We start from the raw sequence: 14560 nt of genomic DNA on the forward strand, positions 1-14560 counted from the left end.
GTGAAGGGATGGAAAAAGATATTCTATGCAAATGGAAATGAAAAGAAAGCTGGTGTAGCAATACTCATATCAGGCAAAATAAACTTTAAAACAAAGAATGTAACAAAAGACAAAGAAGGGCCTTACATAATGATAAAGGGGTCAATCCAAGAAGAGAATATAACATTTGTAAATATTTACACAGCCAACATAGGAGCACTTAAGTATATAAAGCAAATATTAACAGACACAAAAGGAGAAATTTACAGGAATACATTAATAGTAGGGGACTTTAATACTCCACTTACATCAATGGATAGATCATCCAGACAGAAAATCAGTGAGGAAATATTGGCCTTAAATGACACATTAGGCCAGATGGGCTTAATAGATATATATAGAATATTCCATTCAAAGGCAGCAGAATACACATTCTTTTCAAGTGCACTTGAAACATTCTCCAGGATAGATCACATATTAGGCCACAAAACAAGTCTTAATATTCAAGAAGATTGAAATCATATCAAGTATCTCTTCTGACCACAATGGTATGAAACTAGCAATCAATTACAAGAAGAAAACTGGAAAAACCAGAGATATGTGGAGACTAAATAACATGCTACTAAACAACCAATGGGTCAACAAAGAAATCAAAGGGGAAATCAAAAAATACCCCTTGAGACAATTGAAAATGGAAACACAACTTTCCAAAATCTATGAGGTGCAGCAAAAGCAGTTCTAAGAGGGAAGTTCATAACAATACAAGCCTACTTCAAGAAATAAGAGAAATCTCAAATAAACAATCTAACTTTACATGTAAAGGAACTAGGAAAAGAACCAAACAGAGTCCAAAGTTAGTAGAAGGAAGGAAATAAAGATCAGAGCAGAAATAAATGAAATAAGGACTAAAAAAACAATGGAAACGATCAGTGAAACTAAGAACTGGTTCTTTGAAAATATAAATAAAATTGATAAACGTTTAGCCAGGTTCATCAAGAAAAAAAGAGAGAGGCAGCGACTCACGTACAAAATAGAGGAAGATTGGCACAGATGTTAGTTCAGGGCTAACCTTCCTCAAGCAAAAAAAAAAAACAAAAAAACTGTTCTCTGGGGCCAGCCCGGTGGCACAATCAGTTAAGTGCGCACGCTCCACTTCGGCAGCCCAGAGTTCGCAGGTTCAGATCCCAGGCACGCACCAACTCACCACTTGTCAAGCCATGCTGTGGTGGCATCCCATATAAAGTAGAGGAAGATGGGCACAGATGTTAGCTCAGGGCCGATCTTCCTCAGCAAAAAGAGGAGGATTGGCAATGGATGTTAGCTCAGGGCTAATCTAAAAAAGAAAGAAAGGAAGGAAGGAAGAGAAGGAAGGAAGGAAGGAAGGAAGAAAGAGAGAGAGAGAAAGAGGGAAAGGAGGAAAGGAAGAAAGAAAAGAGAGAGGGCCCAAATAAAAGCAGAAATGAAAGAGGAGATATTTCACCTGACACCAGAGAAATGCAAAGAATAATAAGAGACTACTACAAACAATTATATGTCAACAAATTGGACAGCCTAGAAGAAATGGATAAATTCCTATAAACACACAACCTTCCAAGACTGAATCATGAAGAAATAGAAAACCTGAATAGACTGATTACAAGTAATGAAATTTCATCAGTAATTTAAAAACTCCCAAAAACAACAGTCCAGTACCAGTCGGCTTCACAGGTGAATTCTACCAAACATTCAAAGAAGAGTTAATACCTACCCTTCTCAAAATATTCCAGAAAATTGAAGAGAAAGAAATGCTTTCGAACTCATTTTATGAAGCCAGCATTACCCAGATACCAAAGTCAGACAAATATGCCCCCCAAAAAAAGAAATTACAGACCAATATTCCTGGTGAACATAGATGCAAAAATCCTCAACAAAATATTAGCAAAACGAATTCAACAATACATTAAAAAGATCATACATTATGATCAAGTGGCATGAAAGGATGCTTCAACATCCGCAAATCAGTCAACGGGACACACCACATTAACAAAACACAGCATAAAAATCATATGATCATCTCAATAGATGCAGAAAAAGCATTTGACAAAATTCAACATCCATCTATGATAAAAACTATCAACAAATTGAGTATAGAAGGAACATATCTCAACATAGGAAAGGCCATGTATGACAAACCCACAGCTAACATCATACTCAAAGGTGAAAAGCTAAAAGCTTTTCCTCTAAGATCAGGAACAAGACAAGGATGCCCACTCTCACTACTTTTATTCAACATAGTATTGGAAGTCCTAGCCAGAGCAATTAGGCAAGAAAAAGAAAAAAAACGCATCCAAATTGAAAAGGAAGATGTAAAACTGTCATTATTTGCAGATGACATGTTACTCTATTTAGGAAACTCTAAAGACTCCATGAAAAAACAATTAGAACTAATAAATGAATTCAGCAAAGTTGCAGCATACAAAATTAATGTACAGAAATCACTTGCATTTCTGTATGCTAATAATGGGCTATCAAAATGAGAAATTAAGAAAACAATCCCATTTATGGTTGCATCAAAAAGAATAAAATACCTAGGAATAAATTTAACCAAGGAGATGAAAGACTTGTATTCTGAAAACTATAAGACATTGATGAAAGAAATTGAAGATGACACAACTAAATGGAAAGATATACTGTGCTCATGGATTGGAAGAATTAATATTGTTAAAATGTCCATACTACTCAAAACAATCTACAGATTCAATGTAATCCTCATCAAAATACCAATGGCATTTTCACAGAACTAGAACAAAGAACCCTAAAATTTGTATGGAACAACAAAAGACCCCAAATAGCCAAAGCAATTTTGAGAAAGAAGAAAGCTGGAAACACCATGCTCCCTGATTTCAAACTATACCACAAAGCTATAGTAGTCAAAACAGTATGATACTGGCACAAAAACAGACACATAGATCAATGGAATAGAATGGAGAGCCCAGAAATAAACCCACACACATATCATCAATTAATCTATGACAAAGGAGGCAAGAATATTCATGGGGAAAAGACAATCTCTTCAATAAATGGTGTTGGGAAAACTAGACAACTACAAGCAAAAGAATGAAACTGGAAGGCCAGCCCTGGTGGCCTAGTAGTTAAGTTCGGCACACTCCACTTCAGCTGCCCAGATTTAGTTCCTGGGCGTGAACCTACACCACTCATCTGTCAGTGGCCATGCTGTGGCGGTGGCTCATATACAAACAGAGGATGATTGGTAATGGATGTTAGCTCAGGGCGAATCTTCCTCAGCAAAAAAAAAAATGAAAGAATGAAACGGGACCACTATCTTACACCATATACAGAAATAAATTCAAAATGCGTTAAAGACTTGAATGTAAGACCTGAAAACATAAAACTCCTAGAAGAAACCATAGGCAGTTGGCTCTTTGATATTGGTCTTAGCAATATTTTTTTGGACTAGTCTCCTCAGGCAAGGGCAACAAAAGCAAAAATAAATGAACAGGATTATGTTAAACTAAAAAGCTTTTGTGTAGCAAAGGAAATCATCAATAAAAAGAAAAGGCAACCTACCAAATCAGAGAAGATATTTGCAAATCATACATCTGATAAGGGGTTAATATCCAAAATATATAAAGAACTTATACAACTTAATATCAAAAAAACAAACAACTCAATTGAAAAATGGGCAGAGGACTTGAATAAATATTTTTCCACAGACAACATACAGATGGCCAACAGGCACATGAAAAAATGCTCAACATCACTAATCATCAGGGAAATGCAAATCAAAACCAAAATGAGATATCACCTCACACCTGTCAGAATGGCTACTATCAAAAAGACAAAAAATAACAAGTGTTGGCAAGTATGTGGAGAAAAGGGAACACTCATACACTGTTGGTGGGAATGTAAATTGGTGCAGACACTATGGAAAGGAGTATAAATGTTCCTCAAAAATTAAAAACAGAACTACCATATGATCCAGCAATTCCACTTCTGGGTATTTATCTGAAGAAAATAAAAACACTAATTCAAAGAGATATATACACCCCTATGTTCATTGCAGTATTATTTAGAGTAGCCAAGATGTGGAAGCAACCTAAATGTCCATCGATGGGTGAATAGATAAAGAAGATGTGGTATATACAGTCATGCATTTCTTAACAACCAGGATACATTCTGCGAAATGTGTTGTTAGGTGATTTCTTAGTTATGTGAACATCATAGAGTGCACTTACACAAACCAATGTGGTATAGCCTACTACACACCTAAGCTATATGGTACTAATCTTATGGGACCACCGTCATATGTGTAGTCCATCATTGACTGAAATGTCATTATGCAGCACATGACTTATATACAGTGGAATATTACTCAGCCATAAAAAAGAACGAAAACTTCTATTTGCCACAGCATGGATGGACCTAGAGGGTATTACTCTAAGTTAAATAAGCCAGAAAGAGAAAGACAAATACCATATGATTCACTTATATGTGGAATCTAAAAAACAAAACAAATGAACAAACAAAACAAAACAGAAACAGACTCATAAATACAGGAAATGAACTGGTGGTTACCAGAGTGGGGAGAGGGTGGAGGGGCAAGCAAAATAGATGAAGGGGATTAAGAGGTACAAACTCCCAGTTATAAAATAAGTCATGGGATGTAATGTACAGCATAGGGAATGTAGTCAATAATATTGTAATAACTTTGTATGGTGACAGATGGTAACTAGACTCATCATGGTGAACATTTTGTAATGTATATAAATATCAAATCACTATGTTTTACATCTGAATCTAACAGGATATTGTATGTGAATTATACTTCAATTAAAAAAACAAACAAAAAAAACAAATAGAGTTCTTAAGTGGGGATTTTAAACCAAAAATAATTATTTGAGAATTATTCAGTTAGCTTAGTTTTTCCTGAAATTAATAACTTTTTCAGTCAAGGAGGCAGAGCGACTATGAGTTATGGGAGAAGAATTTCTTTTTTCTTTTTCTTTTGTACCAGAAGTAGACCTTACACAATTTGGGGGGAAAGTGGAGAAGTGAAGGTCCAAGAGGTATCTTAGAAGATTAGACAGGTAGTAGCTAATGAGTCAACCTGAGAGACCAAGCATATCCAACTGCCAAAATAGGACAGTATAGGGCAGGCTTATGGGGAGATCTACGGGAAGTTGTGCCTCTGTTCAGCTACCACCTCTGTGGGTCAGCTGCCAGGCATCTGGCATTGGGCCTGGGGCCATTCTTGGTCAACAAGTTCAGGAGTTGGGAAGTAGAGCCAGATGTGGATTGGGGGATAATGAGGACAAGCTGGAACCTTCTGGTCCTCTACACCTGTCTCTTCCTGAGTCTAACCACAACGACCTTCAGAGTAATGGCTGCTGCTTCATTTCCACCTTCCAAATCTGTCTCACATTCTTCTTTTGGCCAACTCTAATTTGGAACCCTCCAGGGAGGGGAATTTTGGGAAATGTAATCCAGCTTAATCAGGTTGACATAGAACAAACCACCACACTAAGTAAACTATGCAAATGGAAGTTGAATCTCTAATCACTAGGGTATTAAAATGATTGTATTGCCTGGAGAGCTGGAACTATGTCTTAGTCCGTTTCTTCCCTCCCTTTTGTCCTAACCAATAATTTGATTCTTAAATCACATATTGTCCTCATTGATCTCACTGTGCAAGCTACTTTTCCTCTGCCCGGGTACCTACCTCCTAAAGGGAAAAGGAGTCCCTCTTTTGGATTTAGGCTACAAAACGCTGCCCATGCAGTCTTGTCTTTTAACTTTTACTGGTCATTAGTATTATTATTTTTTTACTCTTGGTTCTTTTTCTGTTGGCATTCCTCTCCTGTTTCTCTATTCTGGGTATAATTCTTGTACATTCTCTGGTATATCCAACTCCTCCTTTCCTGCCTAAGCATGTTTATGAATCATTACTTCCACCTGATAATTTATCTTTGAGTAATGTAGTTCTCCCATTTTTCTTTTAACCAAAAAAAATATAAATATATATCTATATTAATTTATTATAATTTATTAATATATTTATTTAATTAAATTATATACAATTTATTTATATATTGTATTTATATATTTATTAATTTATTACAATAATATTATTATTAATATATATTCAACTGCAGGTATTTATTGAACATCTAAGATATCATGCTACCTTCCACAGGAGCCCAAAGTACAAAAATATCTATAAAGCAAGAGAGGAAGTAAAATATAACAATATAGAGCAACAAGTAAGCAACTCAGAGTTCAGAGAAGGGAATTGAGTTCTGTCTCCCTATGGCCCTTTATTTACTTTTTACCAATCAAGGTAAATTTTACCAATTTACCTATTTTACCAGTCAAGGAACTTTGTATAAGATTTCCGAATCATCATAATATGGCTCTAGTGTGTACGTTATAAGTGAGCTATAAACAGTAAAATTAGTTGTTTGAGCACGTGGAATTTAAACAATATTAAATAAATCATGTTGAAAAAGCTACATAAATATGTTTGTAAAGTAAGATATAAATAACAATTTTAAACCACATAAAAATAGAAGAAACACTGATTGTGAAACTATAAACACAGAGCTAAGAGAACTAAGGCTGTAATTTTATTTCCACTGACTCTTTCAAAAATTATTTTCTTTTCTGTACTGTTTCAGCGATAGGGACTTGTGGGACTCAGAATTATTTAGTGTTATGTGCATTCACTCGAGCTTACTTTCTTCATCACAAAATTTGTAATTTAATGACATGAGTAATCAATACACTGACAGCGGTTTTTGAGCGTTTTATCCGCACGCAACATCATCACTGATGAACGCCGGAACAGTGTTTTGAGGACTATGCAGACATATAGACTTTTATCTTTTTAGGGCAGTTACACATTTCTTCTTCATATAAAAATTAAATACCATAAACTACTTAGACAATAGTTATAATTTTACGTTTGTGTGTGTGAATAGAAAACGGAACTATGCCCATGCTCATTATGTAGTTCAAGTGTGTTGAACTTCACATGGCTGCAGTGCTGAGGAAATGGTCGTAAATGTTGTGCAGCAGCAGAGCTGAGAAGCTGTCAGATGTTTTCTTCACTGACATTTTAGGTAAGGGGAAAATTATGACGTAGAATTAGTTTTGAAGGATGCAAAACTCCGCTTCTCATTCAGTCTGGTCTCTTCAACCCAGCTTAGATTGGTCAAATATCTCAAGTTTAATTTAGTATCTTTTTACCCACTCCTACTTCTTGCCTCCTGGTTAGGGTAGGACAAAAAGGGGGAAACAAATATGCTAAATTTTTTTAATATAATTTTATTTATTTATTATTTTCCCCCTAAGCCACAGTAGATGGTTGTATATCATAGCTGCACATCCTTCTAGTCGCTGTATGTGGGATGTGGCCTCAGCATGGCCAGAGAGGTGGTGCGTGGGTGCGCACCCGGGACCGAACCGGGCCGCCAGCAGCAGAGTGAGCGCACTTAACTGCTCAGCCACGGGGCCGGCCCACAAATATGCTAAATTTTTATCTTTATCTCCCATTCTAATTTACTATCAATATGGTATTATAAAGCTTTCAAGGGATTTTTTTTTTCTATTTCAAGGTACCTTACAAAAGCTAGGGTAACTATGTTAAAAAGAACACTTCTTTTTTTTGTTATGGTAAAATATAAAATTTACCAGTTTAACCATTTTTAAGTGTACAGTTCAGTGGCATTAAGTACACTTACATTGTTGTACAGCCATCACCCTTCTCCATCTCCAGAACTCTTTCCTCATCCTAAAAAGAACACTACTTGTCCTGGTAAGTTAGGTCATTGGGATGGAGAGGAAATTAGAAAAAATAGAATGTTCTATGTGTTAGTCATGTTCCTAATGGAAAGAGAGAGTGAGCAGAAGAGTTTTGACCTTGGTCAGCAGTCTACCTCATGAAGAGATACGTACAGAGACTAGCTCAGTAACGCACACTGTTCCTTGCTTTGGCATCATGTCTTGGATCACCTAGCTGTAACCCTTGGATTTGTTGCTCTGAGTTGAATCTCAGATGATCTTGTAGTATTTTTTTAAAATCCCTATAGCCTCAAATCTCACTACAAACAGGCCAAACTTGGCCATTCCTGAGGGCCAAGAAAACTTTTCTCTAGAGTTGAGAAGAGGCTCAGGAAGATGAAGCCAAGAAAAAGAGTGACAAGAAAGGAGAAGCATTTCTCTTGAAGGCATAGACCAACTGATCAAAGACATCTACCCTCCATGTCTTCTTAATCTTGGGCCCCACTCTGAATTCTTGGTCTTCTAGACAGGGTAGGTGTGTGAGGATGAGATTCTAGGCCTTCTTGCTCCACCAGCTACATTGAAGAGGACAGGATTAAACAACTCAAAGAAATAGGACATTCCAAGAGAATGAAATTGCAAAACTAAAATAAAAACTGAAAAATCTGAAGGGAATGAAGCAATCAAAAAATCCTCCCAAAAGATTCTAAAATAATGATAAAAATGATAATAATAATAATAAATTATTGCATGCTTATTATGTGCTCACAAATATCCTATGAGGGAGGTACAGTATTTTCTATTTGCTGATGAGGAAACTGAGCACAGGGACGATAAGTAGCTTTATCAACATTCATTCCACTACTACTTATCTGTTTGGTGAGAGGTGCTAGGAATACAACACTAAGCATAATTGATATTGGCCATTCTGCCCTTGTGGAATTTACAATCAAGTGGAGGAGACTAACAAACAAAAAAGCAAGCAGAAAATGAATAAAATAATTTCAGGTAGAATCAAGCAGCGTCAAGGAAACAAATGAAAAGGAGGGTGAGTTTGGGACTAATTTAGGCAGCGTAGTCAGGGATGACCTGTCTATGGAGATGAGGTTTAAACAGTCCCTTAAAGGAAGAGAAAGTGCTAGTCATTCAGAGGGTGAAGGAAGAGTTTCAGGCAAGATGAATAGCATGTGCAAAGAGCTTGGAATATTCCTGAAACTGAAGTAAAACCTGTTTGGCTGGAGTGTGGAGAGAAGGGTGGGAACAAAGAATCAGATGACATTGAAAGACTCCAGACCATGCAGGGCCTGTAGACCACAATAAAGAGTTTGGACTTTAATCTCTCTTTTTTATGTATACCAATATATTAACTGTCAGTAATGGGGTTACAATAGGTTTTTAGATTTTTCTTCTTTTCTTAAAACCTGTATTTCTAAAGTTTCTAGAACAAACATATATTACTTATGTAAAAACAAATATGAATCTTTTTTCTTTTATAAATGGATGTGATGTTATACGATCCCATCTATGTGAAATGTCAATAAATGGCAATTCTACAGAAACAGAAAGCAGGGCTGGCCCTGTGGCTTAGTGGTTAAGTGCGCTCGCTCCGCTGCTGGTGGCCCGGGTTCAGATCCCGGGCGCACACCGACGCACCGCTTCTCCGGCCATGCTGAGGCCGCGTCCCACATACAGCAACTAGAAGGATGTGCAGCTATGACAGACAACTATCTACTGGGGCTTTGGGGGAATAAATAAATAAATAAAATTATAAAAAAAAAAAAAGAAAAAAAGAAACAGAAAGCAGATCAACAGTTTCCTGGAGTTAAGGTGGGAGTGGGGAGGGACTGCAAACAGGCATGGGAGAACTTTCTGGTGATGAAAATGTTATAAAGAGATGGTTGCCCAACTCTATAAATTTATAAAAAACAAACAAAAAACCCAATTTAATTGTACACATACAATGGGGAAATTTTCTGGCATGTAAAAAATATCTCAATAAATCTGCTTAAAGAAATGGAAGTGAATACAAACATGGGGTGATTTCTAAAACCAGAGACAAAATAAACCACCCATTGAAGGCAAAAGAAAGGTTAGGCTGTTCCAGAGCCTATAAAGAACTTAAAGTTTTATCCAAATTTGCACCCTTTTGCAGAACTATCTGTATGCTGCTTCAAGGTGCTCTTGCAGCTTGCTTCTGATATCTGCCCTTAATCTAATAGGAGTTAAAACAAGAGGTGGGATCAGGGTATGAGCAGAATATAAGAATAATACACTATTAATTATAAGACAAAAATAATAAAGTAAACCATAACAGAAATATAAATAGGGGCTTTGGGAGTAACCATCAAATTCTTTGACTTTCTAGGACAGTTCTTTAGGGTTAAAAATTTTTCGGCTTCTTAGAGTCTTTTGAAGACCACCTTCAAATTTTGATAACTCTCCACAGTAGGAATCCGCTTTCTTAAAATTAGAAGCCCCAACCTTATGTTTTCTCAGACTCTCTTGTTCCTAGACTTGTGACCTAAAGCCCACCAATCAGAAGCATTTGCACGAACCTTTGATTCAGAAGTGAGGACACAGGTAAGATGGGCAGCAGCCATTTTGCTGGCAGAAGTACCCGCAGAGGCAGTGTGTTTCTGAGCCTGGTAGTGGTGGCAACTCTCTTCACAGGTCAATTCCGTGGTATGATTTTGCAAGTTTTTTTCCCTCAGAGTTTGGGAGCTGGTTATTTATTGCTGTGTAACAAACTACTTCAAAATTTGATGGCTTTAAATAACTGTGTTATTATTTCTCATAATTCTGTGGGTTGGGAATTTGAACAGGCCACAGAGGGGATAGCTCATATCTGTTCCATGTGGTGCCTGCAGGGGCTGCGCCATCCAAGATGGCTTCTTCACTCACATGTCTGGGGCCTCAGGGTAACTCAAATGACTGGAGGCTGGCTGGAAGAGTTCACCATGCGTCATATGTCTGAGGCCATGGTTCTCACAATTGGCTGGGTTCCTCAGGTCTTCACTGTCTAGTCTTGTGTCTCCACTTCTCCATGTGGTTTCTGCATCTGGTTTCTCCCATAGGGTAACTGGGCTACAGGCAGATAGCTTCCCCAGAGTGCAAGAGCAAATGGTGCCAGACCATCCTAAAACTTAGGCCCGAAACTGGCACAATGTCACTTCATTTCATTCTATTGGTTAAAATAAGTCACAGGGCCATTCCGATTTCAAGGGACAGGGTCTCCACAAGGGTTTGACAACAAAGAGGCATGGTTCATTACAGGCCACCAATGTCACTGCCTCCTACACTCAGCCTAGAGCCTTTTCCTCTGACCCTTCCAGTTATTCAGTAAACTATTGCATTAAATATAATAGGTATTGCTTGATTTATCTAGAGTAAGATTCTGTTGAGTGTAACAAAGAACTCTGCCTTATGCAATTCTCAATGCAAATGTTTTCTCTATGATTAAAGAAAAAAAAAGATCCCAATAACAGTAGCAACTTTATTTCTCTTCTTACTCCTACATGTGATTATTCAAATTCCTACATGATCCCTCAAATCCTTCCCAATTATTTCTAAGAGTCAGTGTGGTTGTTTGAACTCAAAACTCTTTCTCCCCAAAAGACACCAGGCATGGGACGTGTAAAGGTGAGTTTTATCAACCTTTCAAAGAAAAGGTTATTCTTGTAGTATTTAAAGATGAATATGAAAAGATCCCTAAATCATTTTAAAAGTCCAATATAATGCTAACACCAAAACATATAAAAGATAGCATTAAAAAGAAAACTATAGCCCAATCTCATTTATGAAATAATTGCAAATTTTAAAAAATAGCAACTCAAATCCAACAGTCATTGCAAATACAATAAATATAAATTTGAATGTGATGATCAAGTACTTTCAGGATTGAAAAGATAACTCAAGGTTAGAAAATATAATGTAACATCATATTAATAAGGTAAAGTAGAAAAAATGATTATGCAGTAGGTTGTTAAACATGAAGTTTTGACCGAGTTACTGAGCAATGATGGATCAGTTCCAAAGTGAGTCATGAGACAGACCAATATGCAGATTTTCAGAGGAATAATAACCCATCTTGGACCCTATACCCACTCTAAGAGCATTAAAAAGGGTCAGGTTTGGGGAGATTCAAGGACAATTCTGAAGAGATTTCTTTAGAGAAAATTTATGATATATTTTACATCCCAAATGCCCCAAGCAACAGAGGTAGAAAGTTCTTCTGGACTCCCAAGTCAGTGACTTTAAGAGGATCTCTTAGAGAACTTGATATACAAACCCTGTAGTGGGGGAACACAGATGATGGGACAGACTGGAGTCTTGTTGACTCCTAACCAAGAAGACGTGTGCAAAAAGCAATGAGACTCCAAAAGACAGACCATGCGGAGTAACTGTTGGAAAACCAGGAGCTGAGTGGAGAGCAGCAGACAGAAATTCTGTTGCCCATGTCACAGGAGTTGTAGGTGGAGGATCCAGCAAGGAGCCTCAAAAGAGTCCACAAAAGTCTTCAATGAAGAAAAAGACAGCTTTAAATATTTACTGGACCTTTTGACTCAGCAATTCCAATCCTGGGTATGTACCCAACAGAAATGTATACATATGTACTCAAAGACATGTACAAGATATTCATAGCAGAATTATTCATAGTAGCCCAAACTGAAAGCTTCCCAAATGTTTATCAACAGTAGAATGAATAAATAAATGTGATATATTCATACATGGACTATTATCTGGTAATATATAAAAGAATGACTTACTGAATCATTCAAGAACATGGATAAATCTCACACATGTTGAGTGAAAGAAACCAGATACAAAATAGTGCATTTTGCATAATTCCACTTACAGAAAGGTAAAAAATAATAGGCAAAACTAACCTATATTGATAGAGGTCAGCATAGCGGTTGAATTTAGAGTAAGCACGGTGACTGAGAGGTGGTACAATTCAGAGTTCCGGGGTCTGGCAGTATTCTGTTTCTTGATCTGGGTGCTAGTTACATGGATGTTCTCATTTTGTAAAATTTCATTGAGCTGTATGATGTGTGGTCCTTTCTGTATATTTGTAATATTTTAATTAAAAAATGTACACACACATGCAAAATTTCTAGACTCAGAGAGTATAAGATCATCTTACAATAGCAGAAGTTAAGTATAAATTGTCAGCTCCCCTTTTACCTCCTCCCTCCAGGGAGTGAGTGTGAAGAGAGAGAATAAATTGACTTCGTTTCTTTCCATAAAAACAGGCATCCCATCTGAAACCAGGCCCTACCTAGGTGTGTGGGTGGAGAAATCTTACCTTTGAATACAGATTGTAGTGTTAGTATATACTGATTCATATACTGGACAAGACATTCTAATACTGAATTGAAAATAGATTTTGCCTCCTGCAATAGTATCTGAACTTCCCATTACCTAAGAATGATCAGAAAAGTCAAACCTGAATTTCATCCAGGGAGAAGCACTAAACCTTGCTCCCTGAATACATTTTAGAGCGGCCATGGGAACAACATATTAGGTGTATTTTGATTATATCCCACTGGTTTGCTTGTTCAATATACCAGTTACAATGTTCACTACAGGGGCAAAAATAGGCTTTTGGTTTTAAAAAATAAGAAACTGGTAAGAGAAAAATACTTTCTTAACATAAAAATAATTTCTAATAGATAATCAGTCAGATCATATTTTAAGGGAGTAAATGTAAGAATTATTTCATGTTAATGCATGAACAAAAGTTATCACCTGTTTCATTCAAGATTGTTCTGAGAATTCTATTCAATGCAATAAGCTAGGTAACAGAGGTGATTTGTAACTACCAAGGTGGAAGAGAACAAATTGCCATTAGTTAGAGGCAATATAATTATTACCAAAATATTCCCAGAGAATGAATTAAATAGATATTAGAATTAATTCTGAACTACCTTAACGTAACTATCTATAAGAGGGATATACTAAAAATGAATATTTTTCTAACTATCATGTATGATTATATTTATATAAAGGTGAAAAACAGGCAAAATGAATCTGTCTTGATAGTGGTCAGGATACTGGTTGAATTTAGAGTAACAGTAGTGACTTAGAGGTGGTCTAGTTAGAGAATGTAATGGGAGGAAAATCCCATTTATGATAGCAAAAAACCAAGCCAAACAAAAACCAATATTTAAAACCTAGTAATAAACTTAACAAAAATTTATAAGATTCATAGGACAAAAACTGTTAAAGTTTACTGAAAGGTATAAAAGAAAGTCTAGAATAAGTGGAGAGATATAACATATTCTGGGATAGGAAGACTCAATACCATAAAAATATGAATTATCCCCTGAGTAATCTAAACATTTCATGTAATTCATTAATGAATTGATTCTCAAGTTCACCTGAATGGTGGCCCATCTCATTTAGAGAAAGGCCCTCTACAACCCGTTTCCCTCCTATTCTCTTTTATTCCTCATATCCTCTCTCTCCTGCACTGACTCTCTCTTCTCAGCCATACTGGGCTCTATGTTACTTCTCCAACATGCCAGGCAAGCTCCTGCTCACACTCTTGGCAATTGCTAGTCCCTCTTTGTAGAATGCCCTTTCTCTAAATAGCTGCATGCTTGCTCCCGCACCACCTACAGGTCTTTGCTCACATGTCACCCACTCAGGGAGGCCTTCCCTGATCACTTAATCTAAAATTGGAACAACCCACCTACCCCCCACCACCCACAGGCACTTCCTTTCCCACTTCTTTGTCTGTTTTTTTCATAGCACTGATCCCCACCTGGCAGGCAGTATATTTTTTTTTACTTATTTATTG

The sequence above is a fragment of the Ceratotherium simum genome, chromosome 20 (assembly GCF_057802395.1).
Source record: "Ceratotherium simum simum isolate JZ-2026a chromosome 20, ASM5780239v1, whole genome shotgun sequence".
NCBI classification, from domain to species: Eukaryota; Metazoa; Chordata; class Mammalia; order Perissodactyla; family Rhinocerotidae; genus Ceratotherium; species Ceratotherium simum.